Here is a 20,583-nt window from a genome sequence, read left to right as displayed (position 1 = left end):
ATAGAGACATTTGCAGCTGAACAGTGAGCGACACACTCAAACTGCTTTTTTTTAAGATACCAAAGGCCCAAAACTGGATAGTACAGCGATTTGACCCGTGGAACTGTGAAACCACACTGGGATGTCGGGCCTACACAAGACTATTTTCAACAGATATATTTTTGTGTCACAACAGTCAGGAGACACTACTGTTTTTCTTTACGGAAAAAACTACCAAAAGCTGAATAATAGAGATTTTTTACCGTGGGATGGCAAAACCACAGTTATTGTTTACTGGGCTATACCACACTTTTTTAAATAGAGATATTTGCAGCTGAACAGTGAGCGAAGCACTCAAACTGCTTTTTTTTAAGATACCAAAGGCCCAAAACTGGATAGTACAGCGATTTGACCCGTGGAACTGTGAAACCACACTGGGATGTCGGGCCTACACAAGACTATTTTCAACAGAAATATTTTTGTGTCACAACAGTCAGGAGACACTACTGTTTTTCTTTACGGAAAAAACTACCAAAAGCTGAATAATAGAGATTTTTTACCGTGGGATGGCAAAAACACAGTTATTGTTTACTGGGGTATACCACACTTTTTTAAATAGAGATATTTGCGGCTGAACAGTGAGCAACACACTCAAACTGCTTTTTTTTTTAGATACCAAAGGCCCAAAACTGGATAGTACAGCGATTTGACCCGTGGAACTGCGAAACCACACTGGGATGTTGGGCCTACACAAGACTATTTTCAACAGATATATTTTTGTGTCACAACAGTCAGGAGACACTACTGTTTTTCTTTACGGAAAAAACTACCAAAAGCTGAATAATAGAGATTTTTTACCGTGGGATGGCAAAACCACAGTTATTGTTTACTGGGGTATACCACACTTTTTTAAATAGAGATATTTGCAGCTGAACAGTGAGCAACACACTCAAACTTCTTTTTTTTTAGATACCAAAGGCCCAAAACTGGATAGTACAGCGATTTGACCCGTGGAACTGCGAAACCACACTGGGATGTTGGGCCTACACAAGACTATTTTCAACAGATATATTTTTGTGTCACAACAGTCAGGAGACACTACTGTTTTTCTTTACGGAAAAAACTACCAAAAGCTGAATAATAGAGATTTTTTACCGTGGGATGGCAAAACCACAGTTATTGTTTACTGGGGTATACCACACTTTTTTAAATAGAGATATTTGCGGCTGAACAGTGAGCGACACACTCAAACTGCTTTTTTTTTTAGATACCAAAGGCCCAAAACTGGATAGTACAACGATTTGACCCGTGGAACTGTGAAACCACACTGGGATGTCGGGCCTACACAAGACTATTTTCAACAGATATATTTTTGTGTCACAACAGTCAGGAGACACTACTGTTTTTCTTTACGGAAAAAACTACCAAAAGCTGAATAATAGAGATTTTTTACCGTGGGATGGCAAAAACACAGTTATTGTTTACTGGGGTATACCACACTTTTTTAAATAGAGATATTTGCGGCTGAACAGTGAGCAACACACTCAAACTGCTTTTTTTTTAGATACCAAAGGCCCAAAACTGGATAGTACAGCGATTTGACCCGTGGAACTGCGAAACCACACTGGGATGTTGGGCCTACACAAGACTATTTTCAACAGATATATTTTTGTGTCACAACAGTCAGGAGACACTACTGTTTTTCTTTACGGAAAAAACTACCAAAAGCTGAATAATTGAGATTTTTTACCGTGGGATGGCAAAACCACAGTTATTGTTTACTGGGCTATACCACACTTTTTTAAATAGAGATATTTGCAGCTGAACAGTGAGCGACACACTCAAACTGCTTTTTTTTAAGATACCAAAGGCCCAAAACTGGATAGTACAGCGATTTGACCCGTGGAACTGTGAAACCACACTGGGATGTCGGGCCTACACAAGACTATTTTCAACAGATATATTTTTGTGTCACAACAGTCAGGAGACACTACTGTTTTTCTTTACGGAAAAAACTACCAAAAGCTGAATAATAGAGATTTTTTACCGTGGGATGGCAAAACCACAGTTATTGTTTACTGGGGTATACCACACTTTTTTAAATAGAGATATTTGCAGCTGAACAGTGAGCGACACACTCAAACTGCTTTTTTTTTAGATACCAAAGGCCCAAAACTGGATAGTACAGCGATTTGACCCGTGGAACTGCGAAACCACACTGGGATGTCGGGCCTACACAAGACTATTTTCAACAGATATATTTTTGTGTCACAACAGTCAGGAGACACTACTGTTTTTCTTTACGGAAAAAACTACCAAAAGCTGAATAATAGAGATTTTTTACCGTGGGATGGCAAAAACACAGGTATTGTTTACTGGGGTATACCACACTTTTTTAAATAGAGATATTTGCGGCTGAACAGTGAGCAACACACTCAAACTGCTTTTTTTTTAGATACCAAAGGCCCAAAACTGGATAGTACAGCGATTTGACCCGTGGAACTGCGAAACCACACTGGGATGTTGGGCCTACACAAGACTATTTTCAACAGATATATTTTTGTGTCACAACAGTCAGGAGACACTACTGTTTTTCTTAACGGAAAAAACTACCAAAAGCTGAATAATAGAGATTTTTTACCGTGGGATGGCAAAACCACAGTTATTGTTTACTGGGCTATACCACACTTTTTTAAATAGAGATATTTGCAGCTGAACAGTGAGCGACACACTCAAACTGCTTTTTTTTAAGATACCAAAGGCCCAAAACTGGATAGTACAGCGATTTGACCCGTGGAACTGCGAAACCACACTGGGATGTCGGGCCTACACAAGACTATTTTCAACAGATATATTTTTGTGTCACAACAGTCAGGAGACACTACTGTTTTTCTTTACGGAAAAAACTACCAAAAGCTGAATAATAGAGATTTTTTACCGTGGGATGGCAAAACCACAGTTATTGTTTACTGGGCTATACCACACTTTTTTAAATAGAGATATTTGCAGCTGAACAGTGAGCGAAGCACTCAAACTGCTTTTTTTTAAGATACCAAAGGCCCAAAACTGGATAGTACAGCGATTTGACCCGTGGAACTGTGAAACCACACTGGGATGTCGGGCCTACACAAGACTATTTTCAACAGAAATATTTTTGTGTCACAACAGTCAGGAGACACTACTGTTTTTCTTTACGGAAAAAACTACCAAAAGCTGAATAATAGAGATTTTTTACCGTGGGATGGCAAAAACACAGTTATTGTTTACTGGGGTATACCACACTTTTTTAAATAGAGATATTTGCGGCTGAACAGTGAGCAACACACTCAAACTGCTTTTTTTTTTAGATACCAAAGGCCCAAAACTGGATAGTACAGCGATTTGACCCGTGGAACTGCGAAACCACACTGGGATGTTGGGCCTACACAAGACTATTTTCAACAGATATATTTTTGTGTCACAACAGTCAGGAGACACTACTGTTTTTCTTTACGGAAAAAACTACCAAAAGCTGAATAATAGAGATTTTTTACCGTGGGATGGCAAAACCACAGTTATTGTTTACTGGGGTATACCACACTTTTTTAAATAGAGATATTTGCAGCTGAACAGTGAGCAACACACTCAAACTTCTTTTTTTTTAGATACCAAAGGCCCAAAACTGGATAGTACAGCGATTTGACCCGTGGAACTGCGAAACCACACTGGGATGTTGGGCCTACACAAGACTATTTTCAACAGATATATTTTTGTGTCACAACAGTCAGGAGACACTACTGTTTTTCTTTACGGAAAAAACTACCAAAAGCTGAATAATAGAGATTTTTTACCGTGGGATGGCAAAACCACAGTTATTGTTTACTGGGGTATACCACACTTTTTTAAATAGAGATATTTGCGGCTGAACAGTGAGCGACACACTCAAACTGCTTTTTTTTTTAGATACCAAAGGCCCAAAACTGGATAGTACAACGATTTGACCCGTGGAACTGTGAAACCACACTGGGATGTCGGGCCTACACAAGACTATTTTCAACAGATATATTTTTGTGTCACAACAGTCAGGAGACACTACTGTTTTTCTTTACGGAAAAAACTACCAAAAGCTGAATAATAGAGATTTTTTACCGTGGGATGGCAAAAACACAGTTATTGTTTACTGGGGTATACCACACTTTTTTAAATAGAGATATTTGCGGCTGAACAGTGAGCAACACACTCAAACTGCTTTTTTTTTAGATACCAAAGGCCCAAAACTGGATAGTACAGCGATTTGACCCGTGGAACTGCGAAACCACACTGGGATGTTGGGCCTACACAAGACTATTTTCAACAGATATATTTTTGTGTCACAACAGTCAGGAGACACTACTGTTTTTCTTTACGGAAAAAACTACCAAAAGCTGAATAATTGAGATTTTTTACCGTGGGATGGCAAAACCACAGTTATTGTTTACTGGGCTATACCACACTTTTTTAAATAGAGATATTTGCAGCTGAACAGTGAGCGACACACTCAAACTGCTTTTTTTTAAGATACCAAAGGCCCAAAACTGGATAGTACAGCGATTTGACCCGTGGAACTGTGAAACCACACTGGGATGTCGGGCCTACACAAGACTATTTTCAACAGATATATTTTTGTGTCACAACAGTCAGGAGACACTACTGTTTTTCTTTACGGAAAAAACTACCAAAAGCTGAATAATAGAGATTTTTTACCGTGGGATGGCAAAACCACAGTTATTGTTTACTGGGGTATACCACACTTTTTTAAATAGAGATATTTGCAGCTGAACAGTGAGCGACACACTCAAACTGCTTTTTTTTTAGATACCAAAGGCCCAAAACTGGATAGTACAGCGATTTGACCCGTGGAACTGCGAAACCACACTGGGATGTCGGGCCTACACAAGACTATTTTCAACAGATATATTTTTGTGTCACAACAGTCAGGAGACACTACTGTTTTTCTTTACGGAAAAAACTACCAAAAGCTGAATAATAGAGATTTTTTACCGTGGGATGGCAAAAACACAGGTATTGTTTACTGGGGTATACCACACTTTTTTAAATAGAGATATTTGCGGCTGAACAGTGAGCAACACACTCAAACTGCTTTTTTTTTAGATACCAAAGGCCCAAAACTGGATAGTACAGCGATTTGACCCGTGGAACTGCGAAACCACACTGGGATGTTGGGCCTACACAAGACTATTTTCAACAGATATATTTTTGTGTCACAACAGTCAGGAGACACTACTGTTTTTCTTAACGGAAAAAACTACCAAAAGCTGAATAATAGAGATTTTTTACCGTGGGATGGCAAAACCACAGTTATTGTTTACTGGGCTATACCACACTTTTTTAAATAGAGATATTTGCAGCTGAACAGTGAGCGACACACTCAAACTGCTTTTTTTTAAGATACCAAAGGCCCAAAACTGGATAGTACAGCGATTTGACCCGTGGAACTGTGAAACCACACTGGGATGTCGGGCCTACACAAGACTATTTTCAACAGATATATTTTTGTGTCACAACAGTCAGGAGACACTACTGTTTTTCTTTACGGAAAAAACTACCAAAAGCTGAATAATAGAGATTTTTTACCGTGGGATGGCAAAAACACAGTTATTGTTTACTGGGGTATACCACACTTTTTTAAATAGAGATATTTGCGGCTGAACAGTGAGCAACACACTCAAACTGCTTTTTTTTTAGATACCAAAGGCCCAAAACTGGATAGTACAGCGATTTGACCCGTGGAACTGCGAAACCACACTGGGATGTTGGGCCTACACAAGACTATTTTCAACAGATATATTTTTGTGTCACAACAGTCAGGAGACACTACTATTTTTCTTTACGGAAAAAACTACCAAAAGCTGAATAATAGAGATTTTTTACCGTGGGATGGCAAAACCACAGTTATTGTTTACTGGGGTATACCACACTTTTTTAAATAGAGATATTTGCAGCTGAACAGTAAGCAACACACTCAAACTGCTTTTTTTTTAGATACCAAAGGCCCAAAACTGGATAGTACAGCGATTTGACCCGTGGAACTGCGAAACCACACTGGGATGTTGGGCCTACACAAGACTATTTTCAACAGATATATTTTTGTGTCACAACAGTCAGGAGACACTACTGTTTTTCTTTACGGAAAAAACTACCAAAAGCTGAATAATAGAGATTTTTTACCGTGGGATGGCAAAACCACAGTTATTGTTTACTGGGGTATACCACACTTTTTTAAATAGAGATATTTGCGGCTGAACAGTGAGCGACACACTCAAACTGCTTTTTTTTTTAGATACCAAAGGCCCAAAACTGGATAGTACAGCGATTTGACCCGTGGAACTGTGAAACCACACTGGGATGTCGGGCCTACACAAGACTATTTTCAACAGATATATTTTTGTGTCACAACAGTCAGGAGACACTACTGTTTTTCTTTACGGAAAAAACTACCAAAAGCTGAATAATAGAGATTTTTTACCGTGGGATGGCAAAAACACAGTTATTGTTTACTGGGGTATACCACACTTTTTTAAATAGAGATATTTGCGGCTGAACAGTGAGCAACACACTCAAACTGCTTTTTTTTTAGATACCAAAGGCCCAAAACTGGATAGTACAGCGATTTGACCCGTGGAACTGTGAAACCACACTGGGATGTTGGGCCTACACAAGACTATTTTCAACAGATATATTTTTGTGTCACAACAGTCAGGAGACACTACTGTTTTTCTTTACGGAAAAAACTACCAAAAGCTGAATAATAGAGATTTTTTACCGTGGGATGGCAAAACCACAGTTATTGTTTACTGGGCTATACCACACTTTTTTAAATAGAGATATTTGCAGCTGAACAGTGAGCGACACACTCAAACTGCTTTTTTTTAAGATACCAAAGGCCCAAAACTGGATAGTACAGCGATTTGACCCGTGGAACTGTGAAACCACACTGGGATGTCGGGCCTACACAAGACTATTTTCAACAGATATATTTTTGTGTCACAACAGTCAGGAGACACTACTGTTTTTCTTTACGGAAAAAACTACCAAAAGCTGAATAATAGAGATTTTTTACCGTGGGATGGCAAAACCACAGTTATTGTTTACTGGGGTATACCACACTTTTTTAAATCGAGATATTTGCGGCTGAACAGTGAGCGACACACTCAAACTGCTTTTTTTTTAGATACCAAAGGCCCAAAACTGGATAGTACAGCGATTTGACCCGTGGAACTGTGAAACCACACTGGGATGTCGGGCCTACACAAGACTATTTTCAACAGAAATATTTTTGTGTCACAACAATCAGGAGACACTAATGTTTTTCTTTACGGAAAAAACTACCAAAAGCTGAATAATAGAGATTTTTTACCGTGGGATGGCAAAAACACAGTTATTGTTTACTGGGGTATACCACACTTTTTTAAATAGAGATATTTGCGGCTGAACAGTGAGCAACACACTCAAACTGCTTTTTTTTTAGATACCAAAGGCCCAAAACTGGATAGTACAGCGATTTGACCCGTGGAACTGCGAAACCACACTGGGATGTTGGGCCTACACAAGACTATTTTCAACAGATATATTTTTGTGTCACAACAGTCAGGAGACACTACTGTTTTTCTTTACGGAAAAAACTACCAAAAGCTGAATAATAGAGATTTTTTACCGTGGGATGGCAAAAACACAGTTATTGTTTACTGGGGTATACCACACTTTTTTAAATAGAGATATTTGCGGCTGAACAGTGAGCAACACACTCAAACTGCTTTTTTTTTAGATACCAAAGGCCCAAAACTGGATAGTACAGCGATTTGACCCGTGGAACTGCGAAACCACACTGGGATGTTGGGCCTACACAAGACTATTTTCAACAGATATATTTTTGTGTCACAACAGTCAGGAGACACTACTGTTTTTCTTTACGGAAAAAACTACCAAAAGCTGAATAATAGAGATTTTTTACCGTGGGATGGCAAAACCACAGTTATTGTTTACTGGGCTATACCACACTTTTTTAAATAGAGATATTTGCAGCTGAACAGTGAGCGACACACTCAAACTGCTTTTTTTTTAGATACCAAAGGCCCAAAACTGGATAGTACAGCGATTTGACCCGTGGAACTGCGAAACCACACTGGGATGTCGGGCCTACACAAGACTATTTTCAACAGATATATTTTTGTGTCACAACAGTCAGGAGACACTACTGTTTTTCTTTACGGAAAAAACTACCAAAAGCTGAATAATAGAGATTTTTTACCGTGGGATGGCAAAACCACAGTTATTGTTTACTGGGGTATACCACACTTTTTTAAATAGAGATATTTGCGGCTGAACAGTGAGCGACACACTCAAACTGCTTTTTTTTTAGATACCAAAGGCCCAAAACTGGATAGTACAGCGATTTGACCCGTGGAACTGTGAAACCACACTGGGATGTCGGGCCTACACAAGACTATTTTCAACAGAAATATTTTTGTGTCACAACAGTCAGGAGACACTACTGTTTTTCTTTACGGAAAAAACTACCAAAAGCTGATTAATAGAGATTTTTTACCGTGGGATGGCAAAAACACAGTTATTGTTTACTGGGGTATACCACACTTTTTTAAATAGAGATATTTGCGGCTGAACAGTGAGCAACACACTCAAACTGCTTTTTTTTTAGATACCAAAGGCCCAAAACTGGATAGTACAGCGATTTGACCCGTGGAACTGCGAAACCACACTGGGATGTTGGGCCTACACAAGACTATTTTCAACAGATATATTTTTGTGTCACAACAGTCAGGAGACACTACTGTTTTTCTTTACGGAAAAAACTACCAAAAGCTGAATAATAGAGATTTTTTACCGTGGGATGGCAAAACCACAGTTATTGTTTACTGGGGTATACCACACTTTTTTAAATAGAGATATTTGCAGCTGAACAGTGAGCAACACACTCAAACTGCTTTTTTTTTAGATACCAAAGGCCCAAAACTGGATAGTACAGCGATTTGACCCGTGGAACTGCGAAACCACACTGGGATGTTGGGCCTACACAAGACTATTTTCAACAGATATATTTTTGTGTCACAACAGTCAGGAGACACTACTGTTTTTCTTTACGGAAAAAACTACCAAAAGCTGAATAATAGAGATTTTTTACCGTGGGATGGCAAAACCACAGTTATTGTTTACTGGGGTATACCACACTTTTTTAAATAGAGATATTTGCGGCTGAACAGTGAGCGACACACTCAAACTGCTTTTTTTTTAGATACCAAAGGCCCAAAACTGGATAGTACAGCGATTTGACCCGTGGAACTGTGAAACCACACTGGGATGTCGGGCCTACACAAGACTATTTTCAACAGATATATTTTTGTGTCACAACAGTCAGGAGACACTACTGTTTTTCTTTACGGAAAAAACTACCAAAAGCTGAATAATAGAGATTTTTTACCGTGGGATGGCAAAAACACAGTTATTGTTTACTGGGGTATACCACACTTTTTTAAATAGAGATATTTGCGGCTGAACAGTGAGCAACACACTCAAACTGCTTTTTTTTTAGATACCAAAGGCCCAAAACTGGATAGTACAGCGATTTGACCCGTGGAACTGCAAAACCACACTGGGATGTTGGGCCTACACAAGACTATTTTCAACAGATATATTTTTGTGTCACAACAGTCAGGAGACACTACTGTTTTTCTTTACGGAAAAAACTACCAAAAGCTGAATAATAGAGATTTTTTACCGTGGGATGGCAAAACCACAGTTATTGTTTACTGGGCTATACCACACTTTTTTAAATAGAGATATTTGCAGCTGAACAGTGAGCGACACACTCAAACTGCTTTTTTTTAAGATACCAAAGGCCCAAAACTGGATAGTACAGCGATTTGACCCGTGGAACTGTGAAACCACACTGGGATGTCGGGCCTACACAAGACTATTTTCAACAGATATATTTTTGTGTCACAACATTCAGGAGACACTACTGTTTTTCTTTACGGAAAAAACTACCAAAAGCTGAATAATAGAGATTTTTTACCGTGGGATGGCAAAACCACAGTTATTGTTTACTGGGGTATACCACACTTTTTTAAATCGAGAAATTTGCGGCTGAACAGTGAGCGACACACTCAAACTGCTTTTTTTTTAGATACCAAAGGCCCAAAACTGGATAGTACAGCGATTTGACCCGTGGAACTGTGAAACCACACTGGGATGTCGGGCCTACACAAGACTATTTTCAACAGAAATATTTTTGTGTCACAACAGTCAGGAGACACTAATGTTTTTCTTTACGGAAAAAACTACCAAAAGCTGAATAATAGAGATTTTTTACCGTGGGATGGCAAAAACACAGTTATTGTTTACTGGGGTATACCACACTTTTTTAAATAGAGATATTTGCGGCTGAACAGTGAGCAACACACTCAAACTGCTTTTTTTTTAGATACCAAAGGCCCAAAACTGGATAGTACAGCGATTTGACCCGTGGAACTGCGAAACCACACTGGGATGTTGGGCCTACACAAGACTATTTTCAACAGATATATTTTTGTGTCACAACAGTCAGGAGACACTACTGTTTTTCTTTACGGAAAAAACTACCAAAAGCTGAATAATAGAGATTTTTTACCGTGGGATGGCAAAACCACAGTTATTGTTTACTGGGCTATACCACACTTTTTTAAATAGAGATATTTGCAGCTGAACAGTGAGCGACACACTCAAACTGCTTTTTTTTAAGATACCAAAGGCCCAAAACTGGATAGTACAGCGATTTGACCCGTGGAACTGTGAAACCACACTGGGATGTCGGGCCTACACAAGACTATTTTCAACAGATATATTTTTGTGTCACAACAGTCAGGAGACACTACTGTTTTTCTTTACGGAAAAAACTACCAAAAGCTGAATAATAGAGATTTTTTACCGTGGGATGGCAAAACCACAGTTATTGTTTACTGGGGTATACCACACTTTTTTAAATCGAGATATTTGCGGCTGAACAGTGAGCGACACACTCAAACTGCTTTTTTTTTAGATACCAAAGGCCCAAAACTGGATAGTACAGCGATTTGACCCGTGGAACTGTGAAACCACACTGGGATGTCGGGCCTACACAAGACTATTTTCAACAGAAATATTTTTGTGTCACAACAGTCAGGAGACACTAATGTTTTTCTTTACGGAAAAAACTACCAAAAGCTGAATAATAGAGATTTTTTACCGTGGGATGGCAAAAACACAGTTATTGTTTACTGGGGTATACCACACTTTTTTAAATAGAGATATTTGCGGCTGAACAGTGAGCAACACACTCAAACTGCTTTTTTTTTAGATACCAAAGGCCCAAAACTGGATAGTACAGCGATTTGACCCGTGGAACTGCGAAACCACACTGGGATGTTGGGCCTACACAAGACTATTTTCAACAGATATATTTTTGTGTCACAACAGTCAGGAGACACTACTGTTTTTCTTTACGGAAAAAACTACCAAAAGCTGAATAATAGAGATTTTTTACCGTGGGATGGCAAAACCACAGTTATTGTTTACTGGGGTATACCACACTTTTTTAAATAGAGATATTTGCAGCTGAACAGTGAGCAACACACTCAAACTGCTTTTTTTTTAGATACCAAAGGCCCAAAACTGGATAGTACAGCGATTTGACCCGTGGAACTGCGAAACCACACTGGGATGTTGGGCCTACACAAGACTATTTTCAACAGATATATTTTTGTGTCACAACAGTCAGGAGACACTACTGTTTTTCTTTATAGAAAAAACTACCAAAAGCTGAATAATAGAGATTTTTTACCGTGGGATGGCAAAACCACAGTTATTGTTTACTGGGGTATACCACACTTTTTTAAATAGAGATATTTGCGGCTGAACAGTGAGCGACACACTCAAACTGCTTTTTTTTTAGATACCAAAGGCCCAAAACTGGATAGTACAGCGATTTGACCCGTGGAACTGTGAAACCACACTGGGATGTCGGGCCTACACAAGACTATTTTCAACAGATATATTTTTGTGTCACAACAGTCAGGAGACACTACTGTTTTTCTTTACGGAAAAAACTACCAAAAGCTGAATAATAGAGATTTTTTACCGTGGGATGGCAAAAACACAGTTATTGTTTACTGGGGTATACCACACTTTTTTAAATAGAGATATTTGCGGCTGAACAGTGAGCAACACACTCAAACTGCTTTTTTTTTAGATACCAAAGGCCCAAAACTGGATAGTACAGCGATTTGACCCGTGGAACTGCGAAACCACACTGGGATGTTGGGCCTACACAAGACTATTTTCAACAGATATATTTTTGTGTCACAACAGTCAGGAGACACTACTGTTTTTCTTTACGGAAAAAACTACCAAAAGCTGAATAATAGAGATTTTTTACCGTGGGATGGCAAAACCACAGTTATTGTTTACTGGGCTATACCACACTTTTTTAAATAGAGATATTTGCAGCTGAACAGTGAGCGACACACTCAAACTGCTTTTTTTTAAGATACCAAAGGCCCAAAACTGGATAGTACAGCGATTTGACTGGTGGAACTGTGAAACCACACTGGGATGTCGGGCCTACACAAGACTATTTTCAACAGATATATTTTTGTGTCACAACAGTCAGGAGACACTACTGTTTTTCTTTACGGAAAAAACTACCAAAAGCTGAATAATAGAGATTTTTTACCGTGGGATGGCAAAACCACAGTTATTGTTTACTGGGCTATACCACACTTTTTTAAATAGAGATATTTGCAGCTGAACTGTGAGCGACACACTCAAACTGCTTTTTTTTAAGATACCAAAGGCCCAAAACTGGATAGTACAGCGATTTGACCCGTGGCACTGCAAAACCACACTGGGATGTCGGGCCTACACAAGACTATTTTCAACAGATATATTTTTGTGTCACATTAGTCAGGAGACACTACTGTTTTCTTTACGGAAAAAACTACCAAAAGCTGAATAATAGAGATTTTTTACCGTGGGATGGCAAAACCACAGTTATTGTTTACTGGGGTATACCACACTTTTTTAAATAGAGATATTTGCAGCTGAACAGTGAGCGACACACTCAAACTGCTTTTTTTTTAGATACCAAAGGCCCAAAACTGGATAGTACAGCGATTTGACCCGTGGAACTGCGAAACCACACTGGGATGTCGAGCCTACACAAGACTATTTTCAACAGATATATTTTTGTGTCACAACAGTCAGGAGACACTACTGTTTTTCTTTACAGAAAAAACTACCAAAAGCTGAGTAATAGAGATTTTTTACCGTGGGATGGCAAAACCACAGTTATTGTTTACTGGGGTATACCACACTTTTTTAAATCGAGATATTTGCGGCTGAACAGTGAGCGACACACTCAAACTGCTTTTTTTTTAGATACCAAAGGCCCAAAACTGGATAGTACAGCGATTTGACCCGTGGAACTGTGAAACCACACTGGGATGTCGGGCCTACACAAGACTATTTTCAACAGAAATATTTTTGTGTCACAACAGTCAGGAGACACTACTGTTTTTCTTTACGGAAAAAAACTACCAAAAGCTGAATAATAGAGACTTTTTACCGTGGGATGGCAAAAACACAGTTATTGTTTACTGGGGTATACCACACTTTTTTAAATAGAGATATTTGCGGCTGAACAGTGAGCAACACACTCAAACTGCTTTTTTTTTAGATACCAAAGGCCCAAAACTGGATAGTACAGCGATTTGACCCGTGGAACTGCGAAACCACACTGGGATGTTGGGCCTACACAAGACTATTTTCAACAGATATATTTTTGTGTCACAACAGTCAGGAGACACTACTGTTTTTCTTTACGGAAAAAACTACCAAAAGCTGAATAATAGAGATTTTTTACCGTGGGATGGCAAAACCACAGTTATTGTTTACTGGGGTATACCACACTTTTTTAAATAGAGATATTTGCGGCTGAACAGTGAGCGACACACTCAAACTGCTTTTTTTTTAGATACCAAAGGCCCAAAACTGGATAGTACAGCGATTTGACCCGTGGAACTGTGAAACCACACTGGGATGTCGGGCCTACACAAGACTATTTTCAACAGAAATATTTTTGTGTCACAACAGTCAGGAGACACTACTGTTTTTCTTTACGGAAAAAACTACCAAAAGCTGATTAATAGAGATTTTTTACCGTGGGATGGCAAAAACACAGTTATTGTTTACTGGGGTATACCACACTTTTTTAAATAGAGATATTTGCGGCTGAACAGTGAGCAACACACTCAAACTGCTTTTTTTTTAGATACCAAAGGCCCAAAACTGGATAGTACAGCGATTTGACCCGTGGAACTGCGAAACCACACTGGGATGTTGGGCCTACACAAGACTATTTTCAACAGATATATTTTTGTGTCACAACAGTCAGGAGACACTACTGTTTTTCTTTACGGAAAAAACTACCAAAAGCTGAATAATAGAGATTTTTTACCGTGGGATGGCAAAACCACAGTTATTGTTTACTGGGCTATACCACACTTTTTTAAATAGAGATATTTGCAGCTGAACAGTGAGCGACACACTCAAACTGCTTTTTTTTAAGATACCAAAGGCCCAAAACTGGATAGTACAGCGATTTGACCTGTGGAACTGTGAAACCACACTGGGATGTCGGGCCTACACAAGACTATTTTCAACAGATATATTTTTGTGTCACAACATTCAGGAGACACTACTGTTTTTCTTTACGGAAAAAACTACCAAAAGCTGAATAATAGAGATTTTTTACCGTGGGATGGCAAAACCACAGTTATTGTTTACTGGGGTATACCACACTTTTTTAAATCGAGATATTTGCGGCTGAACAGTGAGCGACACACTCAAACTGCTTTTTTTTTAGATACCAAAGGCCCAAAACTGGATAGTACAGCGATTTGACCCGTGGAACTGTGAAACCACACTGGGATGTCGGGCCTACACAAGACTATTTTCAACAGAAATATTTTTGTGTCACAACAGTCAGGAGACACTAATGTTTTTCTTTACGGAAAAAACTACCAAAAGCTGAATAATAGAGATTTTTTACCGTGGGATGGCAAAAACACAGTTATTGTTTACTGGGGTATACCACACTTTTTTAAATAGAGATATTTGCGGCTGAACAGTGAGCAACACACTCAAACTGCTTTTTTTTTAGATACCAAAGGCCCAAAACTGGATAGTACAGCGATTTGACCCGTGGAACTGCGAAACCACACTGGGATGTTGGGCCTACACCAGACTATTTTCAACAGATATATTTTTGTGTCACAACAGTCAGGAGACACTACTGTTTTTCTTTACGGAAAAAACTACCAAAAGCTGAATAATAGAGATTTTTTACCGTGGGATGGCAAAACCACAGTTATTGTTTACTGGGCTATACCACACTTTTTTAAATAGAGATATTTGCAGCTGAACAGTGAGCGACACACTCAAACTGCTTTTTTTTAAGATACCAAAGGCCCAAAACTGGATAGTACAGCGATTTGACCCGTGGAACTGTGAAACCACACTGGGATGTCGGGCCTACACAAGACTATTTTCAACAGATATATTTTTGTGTCACAACAGTCAGGAGACACTACTGTTTTTCTTTACGAAAAAACTACCAAAAGCTGAATAATAGAGATTTTTTACCGTGGGATGGCAAAACCACAGTTATTGTTTACTGGGGTATACCACACTTTTTTAAATCGAGATATTTGCGGCTGAACAGTGAGCGACACACTCAAACTGCTTTTTTTTTAGATACCAAAGGCCCAAAACTGGATAGTACAGCGATTTGACCCGTGGAACTGTGAAACCACACTGGGATGTCGGGCCTACACAAGACTATTTTCAACAGAAATATTTTTGTGTCACAACAGTCAGGAGACACTAATGTTTTTCTTTACGGAAAAAACTACCAAAAGCTGAATAATAGAGATTTTTTACCGTGGGATGGCAAAAACACAGTTATTGTTTACTGGGGTATACCACACTTTTTTAAATAGAGATATTTGCGGCTGAACAGTGAGCAACACACTCAAACTGCTTTTTTTTTAGATACCAAAGGCCCAAAACTGGATAGTACAGCGATTTGACCCGTGGAACTGCGAAACCACACTGGGATGTTGGGCCTACACAAGACTATTTTCAACAGATATATTTTTGTGTCACAACAGTCAGGAGACACTACTGTTTTTCTTTACGGAAAAAACTACCAAAAGCTGAATAATAGAGATTTTTTACCGTGGGATGGCAAAACCACAGTTATTGTTTACTGGGGTATACCACACTTTTTTAAATAGAGATATTTGCAGCTGAACAGTGAGCAACACACTCAAACTGCTTTTTTTTTAGATACCAAAGGCCCAAAACTGGATAGTACAGCGATTTGACCCGTGGAACTGCGAAACCACACTGGGATGTTGGGCCTACACAAGACTATTTTCAACAGATATATTTTTGTGTCACAACAGTCAGGAGACACTACTGTTTTTCTTTATAGAAAAAACTACCAAAAGCTGAATAATAGAGATTTTTTACCGTGGGATGGCAAAACCACAGTTATTGTTTACTGGGGTATACCACACTTTTTTAAATAGAGATATTTGCGGCTGAACAGTGAGCGACACACTCAAACTGCTTTTTTTTTAGATACCAAAGGCCCAAAACTGGATAGTACAGCGATTTGACCCGTGGAACTGTGAAACCACACTGGGATGTCGGGCCTACACAAGACTATTTTCAACAGATATATTTTTGTGTCACAACAGTCAGGAGACACTACTGTTTTTCTTTACGGAAAAAACTACCAAAAGCTGAATAATAGAGATTTTTTACCGTGGGATGGCAAAAACACAGTTATTGTTTACTGGGGTATACCACACTTTTTTAAATAGAGATATTTGCGGCTGAACAGTGAGCAACACACTCAAACTGCTTTTTTTTTAGATACCAAAGGCCCAAAACTGGATAGTACAGCGATTTGACCCGTGGAACTGCGAAACCACACTGGGATGTTGGGCCTACACAAGACTATTTTCAACAGATATATTTTTGTGTCACAACAGTCAGGAGACACTACTGTTTTTCTTTACGGAAAAAACTACCAAAAGCTGAATAATAGAGATTTTTTACCGTGGGATGGCAAAACCACAGTTATTGTTTACTGGGCTATACCACACTTTTTTAAATAGAGATATTTGCAGCTGAACAGTGAGCGACACACTCAAACTGCTTTTTTTTAAGATACCAAAGGCCCAAAACTGGATAGTACAGCGATTTGACCCGTGGAACTGTGAAACCACACTGGGATGTCGGGCCTACACAAGACTATTTTCAACAGATATATTTTTGTGTCACAACAGTCAGGAGACACTACTGTTTTTCTTTACGGAAAAAACTACCAAAAGCTGAATAATAGAGATTTTTTACCGTGGGATGGCAAAACCACAGTTATTGTTTACTGGGCTATACCACACTTTTTTAAATAGAGATATTTGCAGCTGAACTGTGAGCGACACACTCAAACTGCTTTTTTTTAAGATACCAAAGGCCCAAAACTGGATAGTACAGCGATTTGACCCGTGGCACTGCAAAACCACACTGGGATGTCGGGCCTACACAAGACTATTTTCAACAGATATATTTTTGTGTCACATTAGTCAGGAGACACTACTGTTTTCTTTACGGAAAAAACTACCAAAAGCTGAATAATAGAGATTTTTTACCGTGGGATGGCAAAACCACAGTTATTGTTTACTGGGGTATACCACACTTTTTTAAATAGAGATATTTGCAGCTGAACAGTGAGCGACACACTCAAACTGCTTTTTTTTTAGATACCAAAGGCCCAAAACTGGATAGTACAGCGATTTGACCCGTGGAACTGCGAAACCACACTGGGATGTCGAGCCTACACAAGACTATTTTCAACAGATATATTTTTGTGTCACAACAGTCAGGAGACACTACTGTTTTTCTTTACAGAAAAAACTACCAAAAGCTGAGTAATAGAGATTTTTTACCGTGGGATGGCAAAACCACAGTTATTGTTTACTGGGGTATACCACACTTTTTTAAATCGAGATATTTGCGGCTGAACAGTGAGCGACACACTCAAACTGCTTTTTTTTTAGATACCAAAGGCCCAAAACTGGATAGTACAGCGATTTGACCCGTGGAACTGTGAAACCACACTGGGATGTCGGGCCTACACAAGACTATTTTCAACAGAAATATTTTTGTGTCACAACAGTCAGGAGACACTACTGTTTTTCTTTACGGAAAAAAACTACCAAAAGCTGAATAATAGAGACTTTTTACCGTGGGATGGCAAAAACACAGTTATTGTTTACTGGGGTATACCACACTTTTTTAAATAGAGATATTTGCGGCTGAACAGTGAGCAACACACTCAAACTGCTTTTTTTTTAGATACCAAAGGCCCAAAACTGGATAGTACAGCGATTTGACCCGTGGAACTGCGAAACCACACTGGGATGTTGGGCCTACACAAGACTATTTTCAACAGATATATTTTTGTGTCACAACAGTCAGGAGACACTACTGTTTTTCTTTACGGAAAAAACTACCAAAAGCTGAATAATAGAGATTTTTTACCGTGGGATGGCAAAACCACAGTTATTGTTTACTGGGCTATACCACACTTTTTTAAATAGAGATATTTGCAGCTGAACAGTGAGTGACACACTCAAACTGCTTTTTTTTAAGATACCAAAGGCCCAAAACTGGATAGTACAGCGATTTGACCCGTGGAATTGTGAAACCACACTGGGATGTTGGACCTACACAAGACTATTTTCAACAGATATATTTTTGTGTCACAACAGTCAGGAGACACTACTGTTTTTCTTTACGGAAAAAACTACCAAAAGCTGAATAATAGAGATTTTTTACCGTGGGATGGCAAAACCACAGTTATTGTTTACTGGGGTATACCACACTTTTTTAAATAGAGATATTTGCGGCTGAACAGTGAGCGACACACTCAAACTGCTTTTTTTTTAGATACCAAAGGCCCAAAACTGGATAGTACAGCGATTTGACCCGTGGAACTGCGAAACCAGACTGGGATCTCGGGCCTACACAAGACTATTTTCAACAGATATATTTTTGTGTCACAACAGTCAGGAGACACTACTGTTTTTCCTTAAGGAAAAAACTACCAAAACCTGAATAATAGAGATTTTTTACCGTGGGATTGCAAAACCACAGTTATTGTTTACTGGGGTATACCACACTTTTTTAAATAGAGATATTTGCAGCTGAACAGTGAGCGACACACTCAAACTGCTTTTTTTTTAGATACCAAAGGCCCAAAACTGGATAGTACAGCGATTTGACCCGTGGAACTGCGAAACCACACTGGGATGTCGGGCCTACACAAGACTATTTTCAACAGATATATTTTTGTGTCACATTAGTCAGGAGACACTACTGTTTTTCTTTACGGAAAAAACTACCAAAAGCTGAATAATAGAGATTTTTTTACCGTGGGATGGCAAAACCACAGTTATTGTTTACTGGGCTATACCACACTTTTTTAAATAGAGATATTTGCAGCTGAACAGTGAGTGACACACTCAAACTGCTTTTTTTTAAGATACCAAAGGCCCAAAACTGGATAGTACAGCGATTTGACCCGTGGAATTGTGAAACCACACTGGGATGTCGGACCTACACAAGACTATTTTCAACAGATATATTTTTGTGTCACAACAGTCAGGAGACACTACTGTTTTTCTTTACGGAAAAAACTACCAAAAGCTGAATAATAGAGATTTTTTACCGTGGGATGGCAAAACCACAGTTATTGTTTACTGGGGTATACCACACTTTTTTAAATAGAGATATTTGCGGCTGAACAGTGAGCGACACACTCAAACTGCTTTTTTTTTAGATACCAAAGGCCCAAAACTGGATAGTACAGCGATTTGACCCGTGGAACTGCGAAACCAGACTGGGATCTCGGGCCTACACAAGACTATTTTCAACAGATATATTTTTGTGTCACAACAGTCAGGAGACACTACTGTTTTTCCTTAAGGAAAAAACTACCAAAACCTGAATAATAGAGATTTTTTACCGTGGGATTGCAAAACCACAGTTATTGTTTACTGGGGTATACCACACTTTTTTAAATAGAGATATTTGCAGCTGAACAGTGAGCGACACACTCAAACTGCTTTTTTTTTAGATACCAAAGGCCCAAAACTGGATAGTACAGCGATTTGACCCGTGGAACTGCGAAACCACACTGGGATGTCGGGCCTACACAAGACTATTTTCAACAGATATATTTTTGTGTCACATTAGTCAGGAGACACTACTGTTTTTCTTTACGGAAAAAACTACCAAAAGCTGAATAATAGAGATTTTTTTACCGTGGGATGGCAAAACCACAGTTATTGTTTACTGGGGTATACCACACTTTTTTAAATAGAGATATTTGCAGCTGAACAGTGAGCGACACACTCAAACTGCTTTTTTTTTAGCTACCAAAGGCCCAAAACTGGATAGTAC

This window comes from Phyllobates terribilis, unplaced genomic scaffold (genome assembly GCF_046119375.1).
Source record: "Phyllobates terribilis strain yellow unplaced genomic scaffold, ASM4611937v1 Scaffold_11__3_contigs__length_659146591, whole genome shotgun sequence".
In the NCBI taxonomy this organism is placed as follows: Eukaryota; Metazoa; Chordata; class Amphibia; order Anura; family Dendrobatidae; genus Phyllobates; species Phyllobates terribilis.
This window is presented reverse-complemented; position numbering follows the sequence as displayed.